Below are 13,477 nucleotides of genomic sequence, written 5' to 3'. Positions count from 1 at the left end.
TTCATGTGTCTGATAGCCCTTTGTATAGACATACATTGGAGAAGTGTCTGTTCATATCTTCTGCCCATTTTTTGACAGTAATTCTTTTTAACATCCATCACTATATATAGTTACAAATTTGTTTTCTTGTGATGAGAACTTGGAAGATCTACTCTTGACAACTTACAAATAGGCAATACAGTATTAGTAACTATAGTCATGGTGCTGCACATTTCATCTCTATGACTTATTTATTTCATACCTGGAGGTTTGCACCTTTTGGCCACCCTCACTTAGTCTTTGTCTTCCTTTTCTTTTTCTTTCTTTCTTCTTCTTCTTTTTTTTTTTTTTTTTTACTTTTGCTGCTCCATCTGTCAAATTCTTTCCTTTTAGACTTGTTACAAAACTTATTTTAGCTTTCCTCGATCTGTCTTCTAAAGGCTTAAACTTTTCTGGCAACATTTTCTACTCTTCCTAGAAGTTCTGGAAGAATTTCTCTAGCTTATTTTACTCATGCCTTGATTCTTATTCTACAGAATCTCATCTTGTGTTCACAAATTCCATGGCATGAGAAAACTTGATGGTCGTATTTTTCATCTCAAAGCAGGTTTTCCTGCTCCCAGGTTATAACTCCATGCTTTTTATTAAGTAGATAAAATGTCTTTTGGATCTTTTAGAAAATACACATTAGAGATTTTTTGTGGTTTTTCCTAACTTTCACTAATAAAGCCATTCTAGAAGGGCATATTTTTTCTGCCTACTCACTTTGATTGTCTTCTTTTAAACTACTTAATCTTTATATTATAATTTACTCTTTGCTTATCCTTAGGAATAAGCATGCCTGGGTAGGATAGGGAATGAGGGAGTGACTGGATAAGTAAGGTGGGGGAGGAGATGATAAGCTTTTCCATACTTGGAGATTTGTGTGATTTCCTTCAAAGACTGTTTGGTCTAAATCAAGAAGAAAGAGGAAACGACAAGAGAGAGGGAAGAAGAGAGAGAGAGGAAGGAAGAAGAACAGGAAAGGAGTAAGGAAGGAGAGAAGGAAGGAAGGAAAGGAAGGAGAAGAAGAAGAAGAAGGTAGAGTTAGCTCTACTGTAGCTGTATACGGACAAAGGACAGGGCAATTCTCTGTGCAGTGTAGGTTGTGAATGAAAGCCCGGGCCAGCCACATCAGGGAGTTTTGCCCCATGCCAAAGAGAGTCTGTTCCCTCTTTGTGGGCTGGGATAATGTCTCTGTTCACTAACTGGCACAGCCTGTCTCTTTAGAGGCCAGCTGTGGCCCTGCCCCTCTTCTCCAGTTGAAGGGTAAGATGGGAGCCAACTATGCAGAGTAATCTCATCCTTGTTAGCTCTAGATTTGCAACCTCCCTCCCAAACCCACCATTGTCCTAATGTCCATTTTTTCCTCCAGGCCCTGTGCTGCTCTGTGCTTAGGGTTGGTTTGTGATTTGTGAGCTTGCCAGTCATTTTCTCAACCCAGTCTTTGTTTTCTTTTCTTTTCTCTTTTCAGTTATTGCAGGAAGGAGTTACACTAGGTCAAGTTAGAAGCAGACCCCAAATGTATACAGTGTACAAGCTGTGAGGTTTTACAGCTTGTGACAAGGGACAGAGGGCACTTCTACTCATTGCAAGGAAATCCTCACTTAAGCTTCCATGAGCCAAAACACTTAAAACCCATGAACTTTCAGCTGGTCGTCCTTAGCCAATCCAGTCTCTTCCGGGAACTGGCATATGTTCTCACGCGAGTCACCCCATAGTGGAATTACTTCTCCATATTCTGGATGTTCAATCACAGGACAAATGCAGGCAAATTTCTTCTTAAACGTCTTCACTAGTTTCTTTTTATCAAAATCATCAGCGATTCCCTGGATGGTAGTAAGGGTCTTCCTGCTTTTTCTCTGTTAAATTCGTATACGGCTGTAATCCTCAGTGCCACCAGGAAAGAGACCGTCCCCCTTACTCGCATCAGCAGAGGGGTGGGAAGAGTGGAGGTTCTGGATAGGGGACCTGCTGGAAGGCTGCAGCAGGAGAAGGGGGGGCAGGGGGGCGGCGAGGGCTGGGGACAGGAACTGAGTGTCAGGAAGGGATAGGGCTTTAGTGGGAGTGACTGGGATGTCTCCCAATCCAGTCTTGCTTGTGATATATTCTGCAGAAATGCCTTGACTTTTCCCACAGGAGTTTGGTTTCCTTTCCTGATATTCAAAGCTGAACAGATTTTCCAGGATTTTCGAATTCCTCTGGTCATTCCATTGGGAATTTGGGAGAATAGGAAGTTAAATGCAAGGGCTCAGATCGAAAGTCTCTCTTTTTAATTTTAAGTGATTAGAATAGCTTGTTCTCGAGATTACACTAGAATTAATGTTATCTAATCAATGAGGTGTATTGATATAGCTCCTAATTTTTGTGGTTCCTGAACTGCAGTTTACGATCTAGCTCCATCAGAAATACCTGGCGACTGCTGTATGAATGCAGATCTTCAGTTCCACCTCAGGAATTCTGATTCAGAAGGTGTGGTGTGGACCTGGGAATATGCATCTTCAACCCTCTTTCTGCAAATTGTTATGCACAGTCATGTTTGGGAGTCAATGCCTTAGTCTAGAACAGCCAGACCCTTTGCAATTATGATGTCTTATTTTCTATTTCTGATTTAGGACTTCTCCCATTCTGTTTTCCTCAGGATAACAGAATACATGTTAGTCATTTTTTTTATTGTTGTTTTTATGAGAGCAGATTTAAATTAATTTTTCTTTCAGAATTTCATGACAATTGTTAAGATAACTGGATACCCCCGGAGTGTGGCAACAAAAAATTATTGCTCTGACTGTAGGGCGGTTGTAGGTAACTCTGAATAGGGCACTATTAGCAAATGAGATAGTAAGCCCCTCCGAATTGTTTGCTGGAGTTTTTAGATCTGGAAAGGTAATTTCATCATGTGTTGGTGATTATTTGGGAAAATCCTATTGTGCCTTTTTAAGATGCTTGTTGCAATTGATGGGGGGGACATGAAGAGAAACAGCTGGAGGCTTTGCAAGTACATTCATAAGCTGGATGTTCTGTGCCAGGGGAGAATGCCTTTTATGGAAATTTTAAAATAAAAATGTTCTACTTCATGAATACATTTTTTTTTTTAATCACTGTTATTCAGAAATTCTCATACTGGCTTTATTCTCTAGGGTGAAAAACACAGAGAGGCTTGTTACTAAAGATTTAGTTGGCACATGTTGGGTGTATCTGGAGGGAGGGAGGGCTTGGCTATGGAGATTAATTCATAATTCAAACCCGCTGATACTGATCAGAAAGGCTCATGCTTAGATTGTCACCTGCCAGTGCAAGAAAACGAAAGTCATTAAAAAAGTTTTTTAACTTAAGAACTCTGCCCTCCAGCATTCAAACAGCTGGTTCCCCTTCTCTTGTCTGCCAAAGCTAACAGCCAGAGTCCCTTAAGAAGAGGGATTAGATGCAAAATCCTGATAAACCCCATTCAGTTTGAGCTGTGTACCAATAACAGAAGGACGTTTGTTGTCCATCTGTCTTTGGATGGAATAGGGGGGAGCTTTGGGGCTGGCACTGCCATGAGATAGAGGGTTGTGAGTCTATCTTGCAGTGTATTTGGATTCCGGCTGCAATCGAATGACACAGAAATATACCACTGTGGACTCCGAAATCACCAAAATAAGATTGCTTAAGGCCTCTATAATTCTGAGCTAACTAAACAATAACCCCCAGATCTAAATGGTCTGTGTGATTACGCAGACAAACTGCAGGTTTTCTGTTAGGTTTACCGCTCCCCGGGGAACTTTAAATCTCACCGTTGCCGGTCTCTAATTTCTTCTACTCCTTATTCTGTTTATAAGTGCAACTTGGGATTCCGAGCAGAAAAGCATCTGCCAGGCTTTGGGGTTTAGGAGTCTACCTTAGAGGACAAAACAAACTAACATGCAAATCCTTTGTAGAGATCATTGCATCATCATCAAGATGGGAATAGAAAAACATTTATTACATTTAATTATAGAAGGTGTGCACACAAGATAGGTAGACGAAGGGCTGTTTAGACACGAAGCTCAAGTCAACGATAACGGCACCCAAGGCAAATAAAACAGCGAGAATACGTGGCAGGTCCTGCCCAGTGCAGTGCAGTGCCTCCCAGCACGCAAGGGGGCACGCACCATTTGCTGTGGCCTTTGGCGGTATATTTGCTTTCTGCTGCTGCATAACAAATGGCCACAAACGTAGCATCCTGCAATCTTAAATTTATTATCTTCCGGTTCCCGAGGATTGGAATCTGGCATGTTTTAGTTGGGTTCCCTGCTGAGCGTCTCACGTGGGTGAAATTAAGGTGTTGGCTGGCTGCACCCTTATCTGGGAGCTCAACTAGGGAAATTGGCTTCCAGGCTTCCTCTGGTTGTTGGCAGAATTCACCCTCCTGCAGCTGTATAACTCACGTGCCCATTTTCTGGGAAGCTGTTGGCCGGGGATTACTCTCAGCTCCTGGAGGGTATGTTCCACTCGCCAGAGGGCTCCTTTCCTAGGCCTTCCCCCAACATGGCAACTTCCTGCTTGAAGACAAGCCTTAAAAATTCACTTGATAAGGTCAGGCCCACCCAGGATAATGTCTCTTTTAATCAACTCAAAGCCAACTGATTATGGACCTTAAGGATATCTATAAAATCTCTTTACCTTTGTCATTTAATGTAAGCTAATCATAAGATTGATATCTCCTCATAATCCCAGATTCGGTCTGTACTCCAGGAGGAGGAATTACACAAGGGTATAACCTGGGGAACAGGGAGTTGGGAGAACCATGTGGGAGTGATACCTCCCATAGACACCCTAGGATTTAGAGCCTCTGTCTTAGTCCATATATGCTGACCTATTTTGGATTTCACCTCACTTCAAATAGGATTTGACCTATTTTTGATGTTTACAAATTCAAGGCCATTATTTTATTTATGATTTCACTGTACTCCTCATCCTTGGTCTTGAGTTCTGGGATCACCACTTAGTGCTCTCTCAAGGCCAGTTAGATGTTGTTGCTTCAGTTGAAGACATTACTTTCGCTTTTGTACTTGGTTGATTTCCCCACCAGAATAACCTCCAGTTAAGAGAGGCACCTGGAGTCAGGGTGCTCCCTGATCTTTGAATATTGAATCCTTGCCTGGTGAATATCTGATATATGTAGGGTCTGTGATCCTGTTCAAGAAGGATAGGAAAGAAGTGGAAATCCCTCCAGGATTAGCTGTGTGTATGAACTTCCACAAGTATGTTTGGTGGCTAGCCAGAGCCTGTTAGATTGCGAAGAAAACGAAGAAAGTGGGATCCCATCTACTTTGTCGGGCTTACAATCCCAGATTGCTAGAGTCCCTTGAAGCTGCCTGGTGAGACAGAGAAGGTGATCCTTCCTGGCTGAAGGACCCCAGGTGCTATGTGAGACCAGAAAAATACGTTTTTCTAGAACGCTGGTTTTAACTCAGAATGCATGTCTCCGTGGAAACGTGGTTTTAAGCAATATTTGGCTGACAAGGTCAGCCTACAGACCCTTCAATAAAGAAAACAGATAAGAAAATGTCATCAGTGCAAAATCTTTCCAAATGGCTGCTCCTCGGTATGACACACCTACAATGTTTTCTCTCTGGAGACTTGACTTAGGTTCTCAACCAAACTGAGCAGGGGTGTCCCGTTTTGGAGTGTGGAGAAGCATTATCCTACTTTCTAAAATTATTTTCCCGAATAAGGGTAATGCCAGCACTACTGTGAAAATTAGTTTGGCTGTTCCTCAGATGACTCAGCAATTCCACTCTTAGACACATATCACAAAAAACTGAGAACAGGTCCTCATACAAAAACTTGTACACGAGTGTTTACAGCAGTGTTGTTCACCACAACCCAAATGTTCATCAGGTGATGGATGGACACAAAATGTTATATTCATGCATATTATTATAAGTTATATTTATACATATTGTTCTGTCTTGAAAGGGAATGAATTAAATTCTGATACAAGCTGCAACATAGATGAACCTTGAAAATATTACAGTTTTTCATATTCTCGTAAGTGAAAGGAGCCAGAAACACGACTGTGTGTTACGTGATCCTATTTAGAAGAAATATCCAGCAAAGCCAAATCTATCAAAACAAAAGATAGGTTCGTGAAATCAAAAACAGAAAATAGTTGTTGAGGATTAAGGGAAAGGGGATTCAGGGTGTGATACCTAAGCGTACGGAATTTTTTCCTGTGGTGATAAAAATGTTCTAGAATTGCTACGGTGGTGGTCATGCACATCTGAGAATAGGCTAAAACCCATTGCTTTGCACACTTGAAATGGTTGGATTGTATGGTGTGTGAGTTATGCCTCAGTAAAGCTGTCAGTAAAGAGTTAACAACTCTTAATAGATAAAAAGGAAATCACGATGGATAGACAGAGAGAAAGCATTAAACTTCAGGCTTTTTTCTCAAAGCCCAGGTAAGAAATGAAGCCTCCTTTATGGCAGAATTATGTTCCTGTGGTCAAATTTTTTCATTCACCCCCTAGCATGCATTTTTCTTTAGTTTTTGATCCAAAGAGCTTTGGGGAATCTGTGTTGTTTCTTAAATTAAGAGAGCTCTCTGGGAAGTGTATGCATGGGCTCCGATTTTTGACTCTAGAAAGAAAGGTATCTCGTGTTTGTTGTTTGAGGTTATTTGCTTGCCCCTATTATTTGAAAGTAGCTGTGTGCAGAGGGTTCAGGAGGGGTTGAAAGTGGGCTTTCACATTCCACTTCTGGGGGAGCATTCGTGGATTCACAGAGGCAGTGCTGGTTTAGCACAATAGCTACAAGGTCAAACCTCAGGGGGGCTTTTTGGCCATAAGAGAAAGAGCAGTGGTGTTCTGGAGTCCCATGGAGTGAAACTGGACCAGGCACTGTGGGGGAAAAAGGAAAGAAAAGGAAGCCCATAGTGACGGATACTTAGGAAGGGAGGCACGTTGGGTGTCTTCTCATGAATGAAGGCTCTTCCATAGTGCATACTCGCTGAACACCTGCTTTGTGAGTTGGATGATATCATTTCCATTTTACAGTCGAGCAAAGTAAGACCTGGTGAGAAGGCCACAGTTCCAAGCAGTGGGTTGTAACTGAATCACAGAACCTTTGACACCCTGGGGCCTCATTCTCCTTCCTTTTCTCCATTCACTCTGTTAGTGATGCTACCAAGGGCAGTTTGGGGTAATGTCTGGAGACACTGTTGTTGTGACAACTGGATAGGAGAATTCCAGGGGCGTCTAGTTGTGTAGAGCCCATGGAGGGAGATAAACTTCCTGCAGTGGACAACACAGCCTTCCGCAATGAATTCTCTGCCGCCAAATCTCAATAGCGTAGAGAATGAAGAAGTCTACACACAACATAATGTCTCATCAGCTCCCAACCATAAAGCAAAAATCTGTAGATGATTCCAATTCCCACATTAGTATCCATAGCCCAGATTTGTCTCAAGAGCTTTAGACTTACGCACGCAACCGCTCCCTAGAAGTATCTCATAAATTCTCCGCATTCAAAACATTTAGTCATTGGATCTGGAGTGGTGGTGTGTCTACCACAACTGTGACTTACCATTTACTTCCTCAAGTCAGGATATAAATAAAATCAACCCATTGCAATTGGTAGATATGTCCCTGAATACTTTTCCAATCTACAGTCTGTTTTCCATTTCTTTTTAAATGTAGGTTAATTTGGCTCTTTGCAACCTGTGTTGTTCTGAATTTCCTATATATAACAATTACATATAATTGTTCTGGAGGTTTGATTAGATTTGAGCTCATTTTTTTTTAATTGAATGAATTCACAGGTGGTGTTATGTTCTATCAGGAAACACTTAAAGTCTAGTTGCTTTTCTTTTGTAGCTTCAACAGCTAATGCTGATCAATACCGCCTCCTTTACCTCAAATGGTGATGCATTAATTAAATTATTCATTCCTCATTTATTTGCTGAGTCTTATTATAAAGAGAAATTTTCCCTCTTCTAGTGTTGGTTACTCCTTGGTACAGTTCACATAGGAAAGGCAAGGAAAAAGCTTGATTCTTTATTTAACAGCTTTAAAAACAATTCATTGATACTTTCAGTGGTAACCAATTAGTTTTGCTACAATATCATTATAGGCTTAGAGACTGAAACTTATATACAGTAAGTTTCTATTATAGTTACTATCCGTACTGACACTCAAGTTGCCTTCTCTTTAGGGAATGAGAATCTTTTGAACTTGACTCATTTGTTGCTCCAGATGCTATAGGGATTCATGCACCTGGCCCTAGGTCCTTTGTCTGTCTGATTCTGTTTGATTTCTGGGTTGTGTTTTTTGTTTGTTTTTTGTTTTGTTTTGTTTTGTTTTTGGCAGATCCTCCATATTTCTGTTTTATAGATGGAATTTCTTATTCTTTCCCAAGGCTGTTACTTATTTGGTCTTTAAAACAATATTCTTTCACCTATGGGGGAAAAAAGGGATCTAAGGGAAAAAGTCAGAAACTGAAGCAGTGTGCTGTCTTGATCTAATTTCTCTCTTTTTGCTTGATTAAAGTATGAGTGACAAATAAAATTGTAAGATATTTACAATGTACGTCGTGGTAATTTGAACGTTGTGAAAGGTTTTCTCCCACCGAATTACTTATTACTTCCCATATTTACTTTTTTTTTTTTTGTGAGAATGCTTAAGTTCTACTTTCTTAGCAGATTTCAATTGTACAGCACTGTGTCATCAATTACAGCTCTATGTCTTGATCTAATTTCTAAGGATTTTTCTAAAATGTAAATAAGATCATGCCATGATTGGAATTTGTAACGGTCCACACCTGCCTTCAAACTAAGTCCAGACTCCCAAAGAGTCCCTCCAGCCTCTGAATCCTGCTTACCTTGTTTCTTGTCTGGTTCCCTTCCCTTGCTAAACTTCAGCCATGTGGAATTTCTGGTACTTTCCCTAAAATGCCATTGTGTCTCCAGCTTTCTGGTTTTTGCTAATTATGTTCTTTCTGCCTGAGCATCTCAAGTACACGTCCCACCTGCTCCTCTTCATCTCCTTGATTTCGACTCCTCTGTAGGTCCTGCCTAGGATGTTATTTCCACTATGAGGTCTTCTCTAAACAGAGTGTCTGTAGCTCCTGGTTTCCCAGGACAGTTCTAGAGTAATCCTGGTGAAGATCAGTCAGTGTCTGTTTATCTTTAGGACACAATTCCCTGTTCCCAAGTGTCCCATTTTGGGTGATACATTATATAATCATCCTATCTCTGGACCCGCAGTGCCAGAACTATGCTTTAAACCCATCTTGTGGTCGTCCTTGGAATTCTAGAATTCCACCCAACATTCTTCACATGCAATAACAATTTCATGTACTTACTGCTTTGTTATCGATGTAATTGTGTTTCCCCAAGTTCATCTATGGAAGCCCTAACTCCCATTGTAACTGTATTTGGAAATAGGGCCTTTCAAGAGGTAATTAAGATTAATGAGGTCATGAGAGTGAAGGCCTAGCAATAGGGCTGTTGTCCTACAAGAAGAGGAAGAGACCCAGAGATGCACAGGCACAGGGGAAAGACTAGATGAAGATACAGCAAGAAGGCAGCCATCTATAGGACAAGGAGAGAGACCTCGGAAGAAACTGAACCTGCTGACACCTTGATCTTGGACTTCTAGCCTCCAGAACTGCAGTAAAATAAATTTCTGTTATTTAAGCCACTGAGCCTGCAATCTTTTTTTATAAAAGCCCTAGAAAACTAACAGTCTTCTTTACTCGATTGACTTGCTCATTTTTAAAATCCCCTATTACCAGTTTTAGTGGTATGTTCACAGCAAGCACTGTACCATCGGGGTTCAGTCAGAGGAACAGAACCACTAGGAGTGATATAGAATAAGGAGTTTATTATAGGGATTTGACCTTATGGAATTGTGGGAGCTGGTTAAATAGGCTATTACAGTCTATTGTCTTTATGTTAGAATTAAAAAAGCAGGCACCTGGGAAGAAAAGATGGAGGTGATGTGGTAAAGAGCAAAGACACTCTGGAACCCATGAGTTTGAGGCTGGAACTCATTAAGAATGGACTCCAACCTGTGTCAGACTCCAATTTTGATGGGGCGTGGGGTGGCCCATCATGGAAACTTGAGCCCTTGTCACGGAACTATACAATCATCCGTCCCAGGAGTAGGGGAAGCAGAAATGGATAACTGATGGGAGCAGGAAGAGAGGCAGACGGGGATTTGCCCCACACCTTCAGGGTGAGCCACACCTTCAAGGTGAGCCAGCACCTGGACAGTGGGTGTGAGTTTCAGTAGTGCCTAGTAGAGAACCTACACGGATCTTTCAAGTATTTAAAAGAAAAAAGAAGTCGCTGTTTCATTCCATCTCTCAGGTATTATCCAAATGTCACTTGTGGTTCACACTGACTTGAAACTATACAGTGAGGAGAATTCTGGGAAATAGGGTTCCACCTTGGCTAAGTTGACACAGTGTGAACTGCTACAGGTGCTCCATATTGTTTGTTAAATAAGTAAGTGATACTGAAGCTCATAACCTCATCATAGTATCACCATCCTTCCCCCAGAACGGAAAGAACTCATAGAACCCAACCCAACCATCTTGTCTGGGAACCTCAAGTGTCAGTTTTCCCCTGTGGACTTTGAGGATATTGAATATTTTATTATGAGGTAGGTATTTTATGACTAAAATAATGGGGATAAAACAAACATATCGGATAACGATGCTTCAAAAAAGAAGGATGAATCATGAGGGTGGGCTAGAGGATTATTTTTTTTAAAAGATTTTATTTATTTTATTGTCAGAGAGAGTGAAAGAGCACAAGTGGAAGGGAGAGGCCGAGGGAGAGGGAGAAGCAGACTCCCCACTGAGCAGAGAGCCTGATGTGGGACTCGATCCCAGGACCCAGAGATCGTGACCTGAGCCAAAAGCAGACGCTTAACTGACTAAACCACCCAGGCATCCCTGGGATTAATTTGTAATGTGGCTAAAATATAAAATTTGGACAAAGAATATCACGTAGTGGCCTTTGTGGCTTCATATCCTCCAACTAATGTAATCAGAGGTTACCCGGGTCGGGAATTAAGCAGGTTTGCTTCTTTGTTTCTGTTTGCCTCGTTCATTTACTGACTGCCTTTATTCATTCAACCCAAACTGAAGAGGGAGAAATGGGAATTTCTGAAACACATACTGTGACATTGACACATTCTGCTTTCTAAGTTTTCCAGGGACCAGGAGTCTGAAGTGGAACAGAAAAACAGCATTGCTGTTGATTGCTTATATCGAAGGACAATATACGTTTCAGCACATTAACTCACAAAGATGATTTATTGCCTCAACATCCAAACAGTGCTCTGTAACCAGTGACTAGTGTTTAGATAAGCCATCATTTGCATGAACAATGCTTAGTTTCTTTATCTGGGACACTTTGAGGCAGCTCCGCTGTTACACAAAGGTCCCATGGATGGCAGATTTTTCTTTTCTGTTTACCAGGGTCACTTCGGGAACCAGCAGATGAGCACTGTGGCTCTGTCACTCTTTCTTAAGGTCTCCCACCCCACCCCCAACATGGCCTCTGTGATAGGGGGTATACTTGCAGGAGACAGAAGTGCTTGCCTGGCCTAAACCAAGTGACCATTGGAAGACAGAATACCAAACATGGTGATGGCTTTGCCAAAATGTCAGCAGTGGAATAATGGGTTCAAATAGTATTCAAATGTGAGCTGATTTTATTTACCCAATTAATCTCGACCCCACTTTTTTTTTTTTTTTTAACGTGCATCATTGCAGGTTGCTGGCATTCTTCTTTTAATTGGTTTTGACTCGGCAGAATGATTTCTTTTAATCTCTCCAGCTGTTTCATCAGAATTGAAAGGAGAGAAAATGACCCCATCACCCTTTCCTCTCAACCTAATGAACTAAAAGCCACCACACTGGAAAAGCACATGGATTTTCCTGGTATTTCTTTTGATACAGACATAGGAATGACAACCTACTCTTAGTCCTCAACTACTTCTATCTAGAATCACCGGCCGGACACTGTATACGGACTTGGCAGTTAAAGGAAAGGGATTCCCATATTCCCCAAACAATGCAGATAGAAAGAAGATGAGCCAAAATGGGACTGAGGAAGCCAGAATAAATCATAAAGGATAATCAGAAAGACCCCGATAGATCAGTGGCAAGGATCTAACAAGGCTCCACAGGTCTACAGAATTCCTGATTGCTGCTGCATAACAAAGAAAGGGATCCCACTGGGGCTTGTTTCTTTGTGTCCTACTTGCTAGCCCGTCACTGCTCACCTCTCTACTCCCAGCTCATCAACTCCACCGCTCATAGGAATTAAACAAGCTCTCTCTCCCCATGCTCCTTAGCTCACTGAAAAATCGAGACTCACTCGGACCACTAGAGGGATCTCTCTTCTCGGGAAAGGAAAAAATGAAAAAAAAAAAAATCTAAATCGTGTAATAGACTGTTCACTTGAAATGACACAGGGAAAAGCCGAGCAGGACCAGAGATTAGCTATTGCAGGTTTCCAGGATATTCCCGTGCTGACAGAGGGGCCCGGCCGCTGGAGAGCCTGACTTTTCCAGGGTCTTGAGAGAATGTGGCCAATGTGGACTTGGTCACACAAACACACTTTGAGCTACTTGAGTGGGCTTCTTGGTCGCTTGAAGGGAGAAGGCTACAGGCTGCGGAGAGGACAGTGACAGTGCGGATCATTAAGGCCAACTGAATTTGTAACTCCTATTTTATGGCATTTTTTAAAAACTTCATATTTTGACATTTCAAACCCTAACATGTTTAAAAAAAAGGAAAAAAAGAAAGTGAGGTAGTACACACACACACACACACACACACCATCTTTTAATTTCACAGTTTATGAAGCAGATATTTGTGTCACCATTTTACATACATGTAATCAGACCTGGGGGAAGTTAAGTCATTTCTTTAACCACTAAAGTGGAAAAGCCAAAATTTTAACTCCGTTCAGGTACTTTCTCTTTTACTCAAGCTTCCTGTAGAAATAACCAGAATTTTGCAAGAATGTGACTGTTCTGTTGCACGTATTTGATAGCGAAGAAATAGAGAAGATAGTCGTATAACATGAACTTTTGAAAAACTGTCCTCAGGAAGTTCAGAGAAAACATTTAATCATTTTATATAGGGACATTTAAAAGGGATAATGGCTGAATGAAGCAGAACCACAAAAGTTGAAATTTTGAGAGCACACTCTCAAACTTGTCAGGGAAAAAGATGCCCCTAAAGGAATGAGGGTAGTGATATAGAAGGGTCTCTGATAAGCTCAGATGTTACAGGGTGTGTGAGAAAGACGGCAGGAGCCATAATCACTAAGGGCTGTGTATGTAAAGGAGTGAAGCAGATCTACGGAGAGCACGTGAGGTCGTCGAGACTCTAATATAAGAAGCCCCCACTTGTGAAATACGTGAAGGACAGTTCCACGTTCAGGCCACACGGAGAGGAAGAATAGGGAAGGCTG

The 13,477-nt window shown here is 41.5% G+C and overlaps 1 pseudogene; it reads right to left on the bottom strand.

Annotated features, from left to right (window-relative positions):
• Positions 1–1,649: 1,649 nt before the first annotated feature.
• Positions 1,650–4,271, bottom strand: LOC116591877 (annotated as a pseudogene).
• Positions 4,272–13,477: the final 9,206 nt, after the last annotated feature.

Source organism: Mustela erminea, chromosome 1, assembly GCF_009829155.1.
Source record: "Mustela erminea isolate mMusErm1 chromosome 1, mMusErm1.Pri, whole genome shotgun sequence".
Lineage (NCBI taxonomy): Eukaryota > Metazoa > Chordata > Mammalia > Carnivora > Mustelidae > Mustela > Mustela erminea.
Note: the sequence above shows the minus strand (reverse complement) of the source record. Positions and strands in the feature narration are given on the sequence as shown.